This window comes from Bicyclus anynana, chromosome 2 (genome assembly GCF_947172395.1).
Source record: "Bicyclus anynana chromosome 2, ilBicAnyn1.1, whole genome shotgun sequence".
Taxonomy (NCBI): domain Eukaryota; kingdom Metazoa; phylum Arthropoda; class Insecta; order Lepidoptera; family Nymphalidae; genus Bicyclus; species Bicyclus anynana.
In genome coordinates, this window is record NC_069084.1 from 15,500,898 (window position 1) to 15,514,672 (window position 13,775).

Here is a 13,775-nt window from a genome sequence, read left to right on the forward strand (position 1 = left end):
ATATGCATGACATCATACCGATCGCGACTAACACACGATCACTTTTATTGGACGTAAAATGTGGCTGACATTAAAGAGCCTACAGGTATTTTTCCGTTTGTTATAGTTATTTTCCAGAATCACTTCAATGCCATTAAATTACCAGTTTAAACCTATCAGTTTTATCATCATCCAATGATAATGTTCAATGAAAGAATTCTTCTGACCGTCATTACCAAAATACGCAATTTTGTTTACTTGGGTAGATGACGTGTATCACTTGATGACTTTTTCAATATATTGATTTACTTAGATCAAAAAAACAAACAACAGAACCGATTTTTTTTTAAATACAATGGACTTATACTAGAAGTAAATATATATTTAGTGCGTTATTTAGAATAAGTTTCTAATTACCTGCCGAATTCATGTAGTTAATGCAGGAAATTGTATAGTAATAGGTATTCATTAAAACATAATGTCAAATATACTTGTATTTGTATACTAGTGTTGGTATCTAATAATTACTTAATTCGCCGAAGTTAAGCAAGTATAGACAGCATTCCTGCATAGTAATCGTAGAGCGTATGAAAACCGCAAATGAGCAAATGAATTTCCAAGTGTGTGGCCAGCTTTATAAAAATTTTAAACTGAAATTAGTTATTATCGATTATCAATTAATCATCATTATCATCATCATTTAAAAATTTATAAAAAATTAACTCCCCCCGCTGCGGGATATTTTTTTTATTTTCTTAGGTATTTTTTACAAGTTGACCCTTGACTACAATCTCACCTGATGGTAAGTGATGATGCAATCTAAGATGGAAGCGGGCTAACTTGTTAGGAGTAGGATGAAAATCCACACCCCTTTCGGTTTCTGCACGACATCATACCGGAACGCTAAATCGCATGGCGATACGTCTTTAACCACGACCGAAGCCTCCCACCAGCCAGACGTGGACCAATTAAGAAAAACTCAATCGGCCCAGCCGGGCATCGAACCCAGGACCTCCGTCTTGTAAATCCACCGCGCATTCCACTGCGCCACGGAGGCCGTCAAAAAGTATTTTATGGAATAAGCAAAATATAGATAAAGATAATTGTATTTGTAGCCTATTTTTACCGATTGCGTCAGAAGGAGGGTAAAACTTCCTCACAAATAACGTGGTTTTCTATTGTCAATAAAATTTTCGGCTCAGTAATCCAAAGATAACCCCATACAACCTCACAAACATTACCTAAATTCAAACACATTTGTTTTAAGACAAATATTCTTCATATTTGTCTTAAAACAAATTCATTCAATATGACGAGATTCATAGTGAAGCACCGCACGAACAGACAGAATATGATCTATACTATATACGAGTATACCTAATATATAGCATAGATCATATCTTAGATACATAGATAGGTGTCAAAGGATCATATTCTGTTCATATAGTTCATGCGATTGCTTATATTAGCCATGAATCTTTGTCTTAAAATGTATTTGAATTGGAATATGAAGTATCCTCCGAGGTACGTTTATACGTTATGCTCGCGGCATTTCAACGTTGGCTTGGTTCGGTGAAGGTCTCTGAGGAACTATCGCTTGCTTCACAGCGTCACTCACTGTCGTAACAAAGTCGCCGATGACGCGATGTGTCGATAATTCGATATTTTATCAAAACAAACGTTGTTTTTCCGCCTTTTTGATAACCGATTCGCAATAACATCATACATTTGTTATTGTTATCAAAAATATATCTGATAGTTTGATGGACATTATTTTTTCATGTAAAATTATTATACCTAATTACTTACTTACCTATATCTAAAGTATAACAAGGACGTACCTACCTAACAGTGCCGTAGCGTGCCTCGAATTATTTGGGGGGCCCAAATGAAGGGTAAAGAATTCACATAAAATAAACAAAAAACTCTCGCTTAAAGTAAATATGATAGTGACTTAACCTGGCCCTGTATCGAAATTATTTGGGGGGCCCAAATGAATTAGAAAGAATTCACACAAAAGAAACGAAAAATTCTCGTTTAAATTAAATATGTCAGTGACTTAACCTATCTAAGATGTTTCCAACTTTTGGGTGAAGGTACTCTTTACCAGGTAAAAAAAGAAATTGTAGATTATCTACATTGTACTAATTGTTCATTTCACACGTAAGGGGCCCCTTTAGTCCGGGGGCCTGATACAGTTAGCCACGCCCCTGCTACCTAGTACCTACGTCTAAGTAATAAATCCATTCAGCTGGAATTTAAAGATCCATATTTAAAAAAAATATTGCTCGTTGTTTTTTTTTTATGTGCAATAAAGAATATATCTATTGCTCGTATTGCAACACAGTTCAGTAATACACCCGAATATAATGTAAAATAAACATAACTTCTAATAAGTAATACTTTAATAAGTTTTAATTATAAAGTAACAAATTAATGTTTGTTACTTTATAATTTTGTTATTTAATAACCAAAATTTTGAAAAATCTTTTTTCAACATTTTGTTCGAAAGAGTATACTTACTTACTTCCACATTGGTCCCAATTCATTTTCATCGGTTCAAAATCGGTTTGTTAATATTGTGTTAAAACCAAGTTATTATGTTAAAAAGATTATTTATGAGAAGTACGAAAAGAACTGATGATTTAAATAATCATTCATCATAACTTGAAAAGATCGTAAATCTGTATCCAAACCTTCGTCGATATCATCAGTTTTCAAATTAAACAAAACGCATCATACTTATTTGTTTATAACATTATAAACGCATTATAGTTAAAATACTATATTCGTATTGAAGCGGCCCTCTACAGAGACAGGCCTCCCTCCTTATGCAGGCTGGTGCAATGAAACTTATGAAATCATCTTTAGGTACAGCGTTGGGTGTTAATAACATGAAATTAAAAACTTCGAAAAACCCCCGAATGTCATGGAATTATTAATTACACCCTCGATCAAGTCATCGATATTCTCTTACAGTGCCTTTTCATTTGAGACCCAACTCCAATATATTTGCAGACATTCAGTTAATCTTTCCCACTTTCACCCCCCACAACTTTTAAACGGCTCAACTAATTTTCATCAAACATGTCTAAGAACACTCGCACATAAATCACCTACCTTTAATACAAAAAAAAAATTGAAATCGCTTCATCTGTTATGATTCCATAGACACGACAAACTTATAACACGTCTTTTGCGTCAGGGTTAAAAAGGAGTTACTACATAACTTCATCGGGAGTTCAAAAATCTCTAAATAGGCCTAAAAGAGGCTCACAAGTGGTCAATGGACCCGAGGAGTCGGGCCAATTTACTGTAATAATAGCAGTCACGCCGCCCGACCACAAAAACTGGCCGTTTATAATTCCAAGGAAGAAAGTGGTCGGGACCTCGACTCGAGCCAGATTGGAAGCATGATATTGGATGACTAGCGGACACCCGCGACTTCGATCGCTCGAAATTCACTTATCACAGATCCCGGCGGGAACCATTGATTTTTCCGGGATAAACAGTAGCCTATATGTTGCTCTATAACCTCCTCTATCTGCCAGTGAAAGTCCCATTAAAATCGTTTCAGACGTTCCATAGATTAGCCTGGACAAACAAAAAGATAGACTAAAATTTTAGAAAAGCTAGTTTATGTGGTATTGTGTAACTATACCTACATAGAATCATGTGATAAAACAGAGTTATTTTAAAATCACAGACAAACATTTCAATTTTATATGTATATGTGTATTGATGTAAGCAGTATAAGTAAGAATGGTTATAGACTACACCGTTAACCAAAGTTGAAGGTACCTATGTGGTTTAGTACAGTTTGATCTACATACAAACAATCGCCGTTATAGTCTGGCATGTTTTTTGATGACACTCCCATGATATGCGGGCGACGGGGGGAAAGACTGCGCGGGTGTGTAATCGTGCGTGCGGAGAATTGAGGTGCATCCGTCGTGTGGTTTTCGTTCATCCCCCCCTACCTATACCACATGGGTATAGTTCCTGTACCCAGTTTTAGTTGAAGGGCATTATACATATAATCGATACTGAAGCCAAAAATATTTTTTATTTATTTTTTGTCTGTCTGTCTGTCCGTATTTAATGTCATGTCGACCGGACATCACGCTGAAAGTACTAAATGAATTGTAATGAAACTTGGCACGATTTGAGACCATAATACATAGGTTATAAGATACTTTTTGTCACGAAAATGAAATTTGAAGGGGGTGAAACAAGCGTTGAAAGTTTGTGTGGAACGTCCTTCATTTTTCAAGTTGTATTTGTAAAAATTGGTATGTGTACTACCAAAAAATTACTAAAAATAATGTAATTTAAGATTTTTCAAAATTCTACCCCTAAATGGTACAAAAGGGATTGAAGTTTCTTAATAAAAAAATATATATCAGAATTGGTCCATAAACGACGAAGTTATGCGCGAACACACATAAAAAAAAATTATATACGGTCGAATTGAGAAACTTCCTCCTTTTTTGAAGTCGGTTAAAAATCGTTCATGTTTCGAGTTAAATTTTTGTAGAATGGTTACTGGACTATATTATCTTAAACATGTTGTGACGGAAATATGAAATAGGGTACATCGGTATGAAGCCTACATCGATTTTCACGCGGACGAAGTCGCGGGCATCCGCTAGTAATACATTAGTACATTATGAAAATTGTTTGAAAGTTAATTCCAAAAATAAGAGTTAAAACTCCATTTACAGAATAATTATGGTGCATTAACCCACAGACAACAGTTATATTTTATAAATATCTGTGAGGGGGGTCAAAGCTCCATATCCTTATCATCTGAAAGTAAAAGTAATTATACCTACTTAGTCAGTATTAAGTAATTAAATACTGATATAGCGAACTCATTTGCTGATGTAAGAGTATTTACAAATTACAAGGCGTGTCAAAAATATATATCTCTATGACGATAAGTTATACGTAGCAAGGTCATAGATTATGCAAAATATACTTACAAAACAAAATTATAACTTTGATTATAGTTTCACATATGTATCAACTGGCTGACCCGGTAAACGTGATTCGGCCTTATTTCGTACAAAAATACTAAAATCGCGAATTAACGGGGATTTTTTATTGGTTTTGAAGAAAGTTACAAAATACAAACGGTACTTATTAGTTTTTCAAGGGTAAAGAACTTACTATATGTAATACTAGCTGACGGCGCGCGGTTTCGCCCGCGTGGTTCCTGTTCCCGTAGGAATATGGGGATAAATATAGCCTATAGCCTTCCTCGATAAATGGGCTATCTAACACTGAAAGAATTTTTCAAATCGGACCAGTAGTTCCTGAGATTAGCGCGTTCAACCAAACAAATAATCTCTTCAGCTTTATATATTAGTATAGATAAAACTATATATACTTATAAACTGCCTTTTAAGTATTTTAGAATTTAAACTATCGTGAATGTTATTCATATTAATTGATTATGAAACACGGCTAAAACTCACGTGATAGGTCCGAGTATTTTGGTATTATCATAGAATACATATGATATTATCAACTTTCTGAAGCTTCAATAGTACTATGGCTGAAGAGCTAAATTGATGACAAAGTGGTCTCGGCAATGATAATTTTATACTATAGATCGGTACGTCCTTACAAAATCACCGCAAAAAGTGATCCGAATAAGCTACAAAACTGAGCGCACAATTGCACAATTTTGTCTTTAATTATTCAATTATTTCTTTATCTATATATAGTTTTTACACTTCCTAAAGACACAACTCGACATTGTAGACGATATTTAGCTGATTTAGGTAATTATTTGTTTAAATAACGTTCGGTGTTGACCACAACTAACATTGAGATGTGGAAATTTCCTCTTTTAAGCGCCTCATTTTTCATGATCTAGTAACACATTTAACATCATTGGGTCTAGGGTTTCCCTGCCCGTTGAATAGTTATATGAGCATAGTCATAGCATTCAACATTGCTTTTCATCAGACACGAATTAGTCCAAACCGAAGGCTGACAAACATAAAGAACATAATAAATAATAAAAATAAAACCGGTCTTATTGTCAAGTTAAGCAATAAAATGAAAATACTTAATTAATGTTCTATATCACCCGGATTTTGCTGTAGTCAATATGTATTTTCAAGATCACTTGAGAACAATCACATCACACTAATAGTATAAAGGCGAAAGTTTGCTCCTCTTTTACGCTGCGGCTACTGAAGCGATTTGGAATGGAAATACACTTTACTCTGGATTAACACATAGGCCAATTTTCATCCCGGAAAATCCCATGGTTCCCGCGGGATTTGTGAATAACTGAATTCCACGCGCACGAGTCCGCCAGTAGTCAAATACGCAAGTCTGCTAAAGGAGTACCTATCTAACTGAATTTTAAAAATACGCGAAATGTGGAAAAAGAGACACTTCCGTAGTAAGTTTCCATACGTTAGTTTTATCGGCACGTGTACATACACATTGAATTTTATTAGATTTCGTATCTCTTGTATCATTTCATATATTAAGTTGGCCTTATCCACGAATTCAAGGTCGCTTCGAGCTATGGAGCGGGATACGAGTATATTAGAAGTCTCTTTGAAGAACAGTACGACTATATAATCGACTTATACGTAGTGCAAATTTTGGCTGATAGGAGGCTTCGGCCGTGGCTAGTTACCACCCTACCGTCAAAAACGTACCGCCAAGCGTTCCGGTACGATGTCGTGTAGAAACTGAAAGGGGTGTGGATTTTCATCCTCCTCCTAACAAGTTAGCCCGCTTCCATCTTAGACTGCATCACTTAGTATCGGGTGAGATTGTAAATAGGCTAACTTGTAAAGAATAAAAAAATAACTCAAGAGGCAGTGGCGGCCATATTCGTTTCAGAACAGACGGCTGGGGCAGACGTGTTCGGTGACCACTTACCAACAAACGCAGTGAAAGGATATCCAGCTCTATGGTCTAATGGCAAGTTTTAGGATGAGGCGGAAGATCGTCTGTGGTGCGCTCTCGGAGAGTAATATGTCCAGCAGTGGACGAATACAGGGAGATGTTAATGAGATTTTGTACATGGAAATATACACAGAGGCACAATTATCCGCCAACTTTAATATACTCGAGTATATTAAAGAGGGCGGAAAAATGTGCCTCTGAGCAGTGGCGTGCAAATGGTTTTTAACTAGGGTATGCACTATAGGAACAAAGTGGAAAATTCCTATCGCATGTTCGTAATGAGTTTTCAGGGTAGGCAGTCATTTTTGCATCTATGGTGTGCACGCCACTCCCTCTGAGTATAGTATACATGGACGTACAAAAAGAAGACACAAACATACCAAATGGGCTAAGGACTTTTAAGGCATCAACACGATTACTTTGTTTTTAACCGACTCCAAAAAAGGAGGACGTTCTCAATTCGAGTATATGTTTTTTTGTGTGTATGTTACTCGATAACTCGAAGAAACGTGGACCGATTTGAATAATAATTTTTTTAACCACAACTCGTACTAGTTTGTTCAAGTGAATTCATTTGTTTGAATACCAAATGCGTGAATATAACATTTCATTTACCTAAGAAATATTATGTATTCGGTGTACAAGCATTCATCGCCTATCTCACCCCCTCCACTTAATTTTACACAAAATGTAACCTGTTTTCAAGGTCAAAATAAATTATATCTACCAAAATACATAACCATGTAGCTAATTTGATTCGGAAATTTAAATATTATATACCTACCTAACTTAAACATCGTATAATAAGTTATAACATAAACGTAACTAGCAAACAGACAAACAGTATTAATTTTGCATTTACAAAATTAGTATAGAGTTTAAGCACCTACCCGCATACGTCTAAATTAAAAAAACTTATAAATTTGTTTTTAATATTAAAATAATGAAATGTAACGCAAGTAAAAAGAACAAAACAAATCTTTTTTTTTTTTTTTTTTTTTTTTTTTTTTTTTTAATTTATTTAACGGCCTTGGATACAAGTCCTTATAGGCCCTGCTTTAAATATTACAATTTTTCTTAAAAATAATACAAAGCACTTAAAATTATCGTCGTCGTCGTCTAAATATAAATTTACTACTGTATTTTACAATTTTTCTATTGTGTTACTAATGAAATCTAAAACAGGCTTATAAAATAAATGGTTCCTCAACAATTCCTTAATGTGGCGGGGATCACACTTAATTTCGTTTTCTTCCTTTACTAACTCTATCGAACTTGCTAATATTATTCTTTGTATACCAAAAGCTGAACACTTGAAAATTATGTGATTGATATCTGCGTCGTCTTTTTTACAGTACATGCATTTGTTATCTTTATAAATTTTTAATTTGAATAAATGGCTTGGCACTAAACAGTGACCAAACCTTAGTCGGTTTATTATTGATATGAATTTTCTTGAATCCCAACTCATTTTGTTATACCATGGCTGCACCGGTATTTCATTTTGTATGTCTGCGTACCAAGATCCTTTACTTTTACTAGTTTCTTTCCAAAGTTCATGCCAAAGCAACTTCTGTCTCTTCTTCACTTCATGATAAAAGTCTGTAAATGGAGTTTTGATATTGTCTGAACAATCTTCATTAAACAATCCTTGTCTTGCTACAGAATCAACCAGTTCATTGCCCGCTATACCTCTGTGGGAGGGTACCCAGACAAATTCTACGTTCATTCCAGTTTTTCTTATGTCTAGTAATACATTTTTAATTTGAAAAATAATGTATGAAGACTTATAACTAAAATTGAAATTGTTAATAGCTAAAAGAACACTTTTGGAATCTGTTACTATAATACAATTATTTACACTATGTAAAATTTCCTCTTTTATATAAGAAATTGCTTTTAAAATTGCAAAAGATTCCGCAGTAAAAATACTACATCGAGAATTTAACTTAAACGCTTTACTAATTTTTTTTTGTGGATCATAGAAAGCAGCACTTACAAAGTGCTGATTTTTAGATCCATCTGTATATAACTTATAATAATATTTACAATTTTTATCAATAAACATCCGGAAGTCTATGTTTGACGTAATATTCAACAAATGAATTTTATTTTTCATAATCAAGCTCTCAAAGGAGCAAGAGTACATGGGCCAGGCGTTACTAACATTTATGTTAGTGGCAATATTATGCATATATGTCATAATAATAGATATGGTAGGTTGTTTACCTGCCAAAAGTGAATTTGCAGTCGCTTGTAAAGATTCAGTTGTAGATTTAGTTACAGTTAGTAGACTATTTGGAAGCAAAAGTTTGTTCACTATTGAAGAGCTCGACGATAGAGCTTTCAAACAAAATCTTTCAGCTAAATATATGCGTCTTACAATTAAAGGAGAAATACAAGTCTCTACTTCCATTGAATTAACAGGTGTAGAGCGCATAGCCCCACTTATTATGCGCAAGCCAATGTTTTGAATAACATCAAGTTTTTTTAATAATGTGGAATTGGCTTGCATATATGCAAGGAAACTATAATCAAAATGACTTCTGACCATGCTTTTATATAATAGAGATAGGACTTTAGGATCAGAGCCCCAAAACGTTCCAGTCAAACATCTCAATAAATTAATGCCTTTTAACGCATTTTTGCTAATATAATTAATATGTCTGTCAAATTTTAATTTATTATCGATAATTACACCCAAAAATTTCTTTTGATTTACAAATGGAATATCTGTACCATTATATTTGATGTTATTCCCCACTGGGCTGCCAAAAATCATACATGAACTTTTGGAAGTATTGATATTTAATTTTAACAAATTTTTATAATAAGACTGCAACTGGAACAGTGCAGAATTAATAGTATTTTTAGCTATTTCTATATTTCTATTTACACTATACATTAACAAGTCATCCGCAAATTGTAAAATTTTAACATCTCCTAATAAAAAATTTTCAATTTGTGAGGTGTATAAATTATACAAAATTGGTGACAATGCTGAACCTTGCATAAGACCTTTACTAGTTTGGTTTATCCCATGGAGTATATTATTGTACTTAACATAAAAGTGTCTATTATTAAAAAAATTTGAAAGCCATTTTAACATTTTTCCAGGGATACCGATTTCATGAAGACAATTGATGAGCTGGTTTAAGTCCACATTATCATAAGCCCCCTCTATATCCAAAAATATACATACTGCTGTGGATTTAGACAATTGACAATTCTTCATATCATATATAAATGAAGTTATACTCTCTGATGCGCTTTTACCTCTACGGAAACCATATTGAAAACCTGGTAATAAATTATTAGTTTCTACAAAGTAGTCCAATCTTAGTTTAAGCATTACTTCAAACAATTTTCCTATGCAAGAAGTCAGCGATATAGGTCTGTAAGAATTGCAATCGTCTTCAGGTTTATCTTGTTTCAAAATTGGTATTATACATTGAATCTTCCAACTCTCTGGAATACATTGAGAAAGCCATAACTTGTTAAAAATATTAAGTAAAGCTATTTGACCTGCTTTATGTAACTTTTTAAACATTATATAAGGAATGTCGTCTAATCCTGGTGCAGATTCCTTTCTTGATTGAAGTGCTATATTGAATTCTGCATAGGTGAATGGATTAAGTAGCCACATGGAATTTTCATTGTCATTGTTGTATTCAAAAACAGAGTTGATTAAGTTTGTGTTATTATTATTCTGTTTAAGTTTTGAGATGAAATTTGGAATCCATACATCATTTTTAAGTTACGGTTGGTTATTTATTCGTTTAAATCTTTTCATATAATTCCATATATAAGTTATAGGAGTGTATCTATTAAATGATGAACAAAGTTTATTCCAACTATCTTTCTTTGCTTTTTTAATGATTATTTTTTTAAGTGCATCTATTTTTTTATAATTTATATAATTTACCATTAACCCTACTCGCCTATATAATTGTAAAGCCTCTTTGGAATTTTTAACTGCTACAGCACAATTTTCATCCCACCAAGGAGCGGGAGCTTTAATAGTTCTTGGATCCTCAAATTTAACAAGCGGAATACATTCTTTTTTTAAAATGTTCAAAATTTCACAAAATTTGTTATATGACTGTAAAGGATCTAGTTCATTAAATGTCATATACTCAAAATACTCCTTGGATTTCTTAAAATATTTATCCCAATCTGCTTTATTATATAAAAATTTCTCTACTTTATCATTGACAGAATATTTAGATGGAATTAAGTTAATTTTTGTGAATGTGGGATAGTGGTAACTACCCAAAGTGTCTACACCTACTGTCCATTCACATAACGGAGCGAGCACTGGGCTCACTCCAGTTATGTCAATAGCAGAACTATTTGCATATGGTCTCTGAAGTGTAGTAGACCTACCAGAATTTAATATGCACAGATCCTGTTCATCAAAAATATCAAATAGGCTTCTACCCCTTGAATTTGTACTATGGCAACCAAAAGAAATATGATGTGCATTAAAGTCTCCTGCTACTAAACAGGGCTTTGGCATATCACTGATGATACTTTTAAGTCTATTGATTTTACATTTATTTTTATTTTTAGGTGGACAATAAACACAAAGTATTGATAAGTCACCAACATTGGTTCCTAAAGAAATTGCTATGGATTGAACATCTTCATAAAATTTTGTTTTCAGAAGTTTATATTTAAATGTATTTCTTAATAAAATACCTACACCACCATGTTCATTCTTTGCATTTTTTCCAACAAAGTTATAGCCTGGGATTTTTACAAGATTACTAGAGTTTTTAAGCCAAGTTTCATTTAATAATAAAATATCAATATTTTCCTGTGTTAAAAATGTTTTTACTAAGGGTTTTTTATTATTAATACTCTGAATGTTATGTTGAGCAATAATGAGCTTTGAAGCCATTAAACTTTATTCAAATGTTTCAAAAATGCTTCTTTAATTTTACTTGTGCTTTTTATGTCATTTGAGTTTCCTATAGTAACTAATGTATTAATGATTGCGGATAATATTTTTTTATTATTAATGATATCTGAATAAGAAATATCTAAATTTTCTTGTGTGTCTAGTTTAGATTGGTGGAATTTTTGCTGTATTTGTTGAGGCTTCGGGAGAGTAGGAAAATTAACACTATTAATTTCAATTACCTTAGCATAAGATTGTTTATTTTTTTCTAATCTCGCTGCCTTTATAGGGCAAGTTTTGGATATGGCTAAGTGAGCTCCACCACAATTACTGCACTTCAATGTATCAGCCGTGCATGCTTTGTAGTGGTGTTCACCAGCACAGCGTGAACAGACCTGTATATTTTTGCATATTTTCCCATAGTGATTAAATCTCATACACTTGAAACATTGCATTAGCGGAGGAATATATGTATAGACCTTATAACGCCAATTGTCTAAATATATATATTGTGGTAAAGTTGTTCCTGCAAAAATTACACTAATAGTTGACAAAGGAACAACATCGTCTACAACCTTTTTCATGAATCGTCTTACACCAATAATCTCACACTCTGAAGAAAGTTTATTAAATAGTTCATGGTTACTGGACTCTTTAGGTATAAACCTGACAACCCCCACCCTCTCCACAGAAGATGCCGGGATGAAGGCACGAAGATTGTAAACCGTTAGGCATTCATGTTTGAGAAAATCATTGGCTGCTGTTGCTTGTTTGAATACTAACATTATTTTGTTAGCATTAATGCGCCTGCTCTCATAGATACCTTTTACTTGTTTAAAGTATTTGGACACAACTAATGGGTTTTTGTTCCCCAATTTAATTTCCGCCTCACTGCTTTCCACAAACACTGGGAATTCCGCGTTAGTGCTATTATCCGTGTAGGCTCTGCTATAACCTGCCTTTATATAGGGTTTATATTTTAAACTCTCGTCCTCACCAGACTTATGCACTTTACGTTTTTTTCTGTCTAGCCTTTCGTAGGCATCACCATCACTGTCTGACGGCATTTTGCCTGATTTAATTTACATTTGTACACTTTATTTCACACGTATATTACTGAAAAAGTTTTAAATTAAAATTTTCAATTTTAAAAGCGCGCTTCTCGATTCCCGCCAAAAATCGAATCACAAAACAAATCAATCGTTAATTAACTAAGACGTTAAGCAAACATTTAAATGTACAAAATAATTAAAACAATTACAAACTTGATGGAAGGAACCATAGATAACAGAAGACTCAAAAGTAGGCCTAAAATGTCAAATCGAATGCCACAGAATGCAATAAACAGGTATCAGGTACAGTTTGCCACACGATCAGACAATAATATTCAGAAAATTTCGACTTACAGTGACCAGCAGGATGTACTATTGTGGACGACCGGTTCGCAACGCTCTGTTTCTTTCGCCACAGAAGAAATTTATAAAGACGTCTAGTATTGAGACCAGTCCGCGATAAACTACATTTATTTCTCAATAAGACAACACTTCACTTCGTCATAATGCGATTGCTTGATTTCTGATTATAATTTCGACGTGTTTTGCTACTACGATGTACATATATTTATATGGCTTATCTTATTTTCTTTATTAATCAATAATTTGATGATCTGTTTGTTTGTTTACTAGAAGCACAGAAAACAGCAAGCGGACGTCTGTGCTCTGTGATAAGCGCGGTGTTTTTCCATCTACCCTGACCTAAGACACATTTTAATGGTTTCTTGTCTATGTCCTGGTTTTTATTTGTACCTAAAAATAATATACCTACCTACAATGAAAGAAATAATTAAAATATCTACTTCTGATTAATATAACGATAGTGTTTTTTTAATGTTTGCCATATCTTGGTTTTAAATATTGCCAATATTAAAAAAAAGATATGGCGAATGTTCCTCCGG

General features: G+C 33.5%; 1 protein-coding gene across 1 annotated transcript in view; it reads right to left on the reverse strand.

The window, feature by feature from the left end:
• The window catches only part of LOC112049082 (phosphoenolpyruvate carboxykinase [GTP]), a 41,025-nt gene extending 27,644 nt beyond the window's left edge, over positions 1-13,381 (reverse strand). The window contains exon 1 of the mRNA XM_024086843.2: positions 13,228-13,381. The gene's annotated coding sequence lies outside the window, so the exon portion shown is untranslated. The remainder of the gene's footprint in view (positions 1-13,227) is intronic.
• Positions 13,382-13,775: the final 394 nt, after the last annotated feature.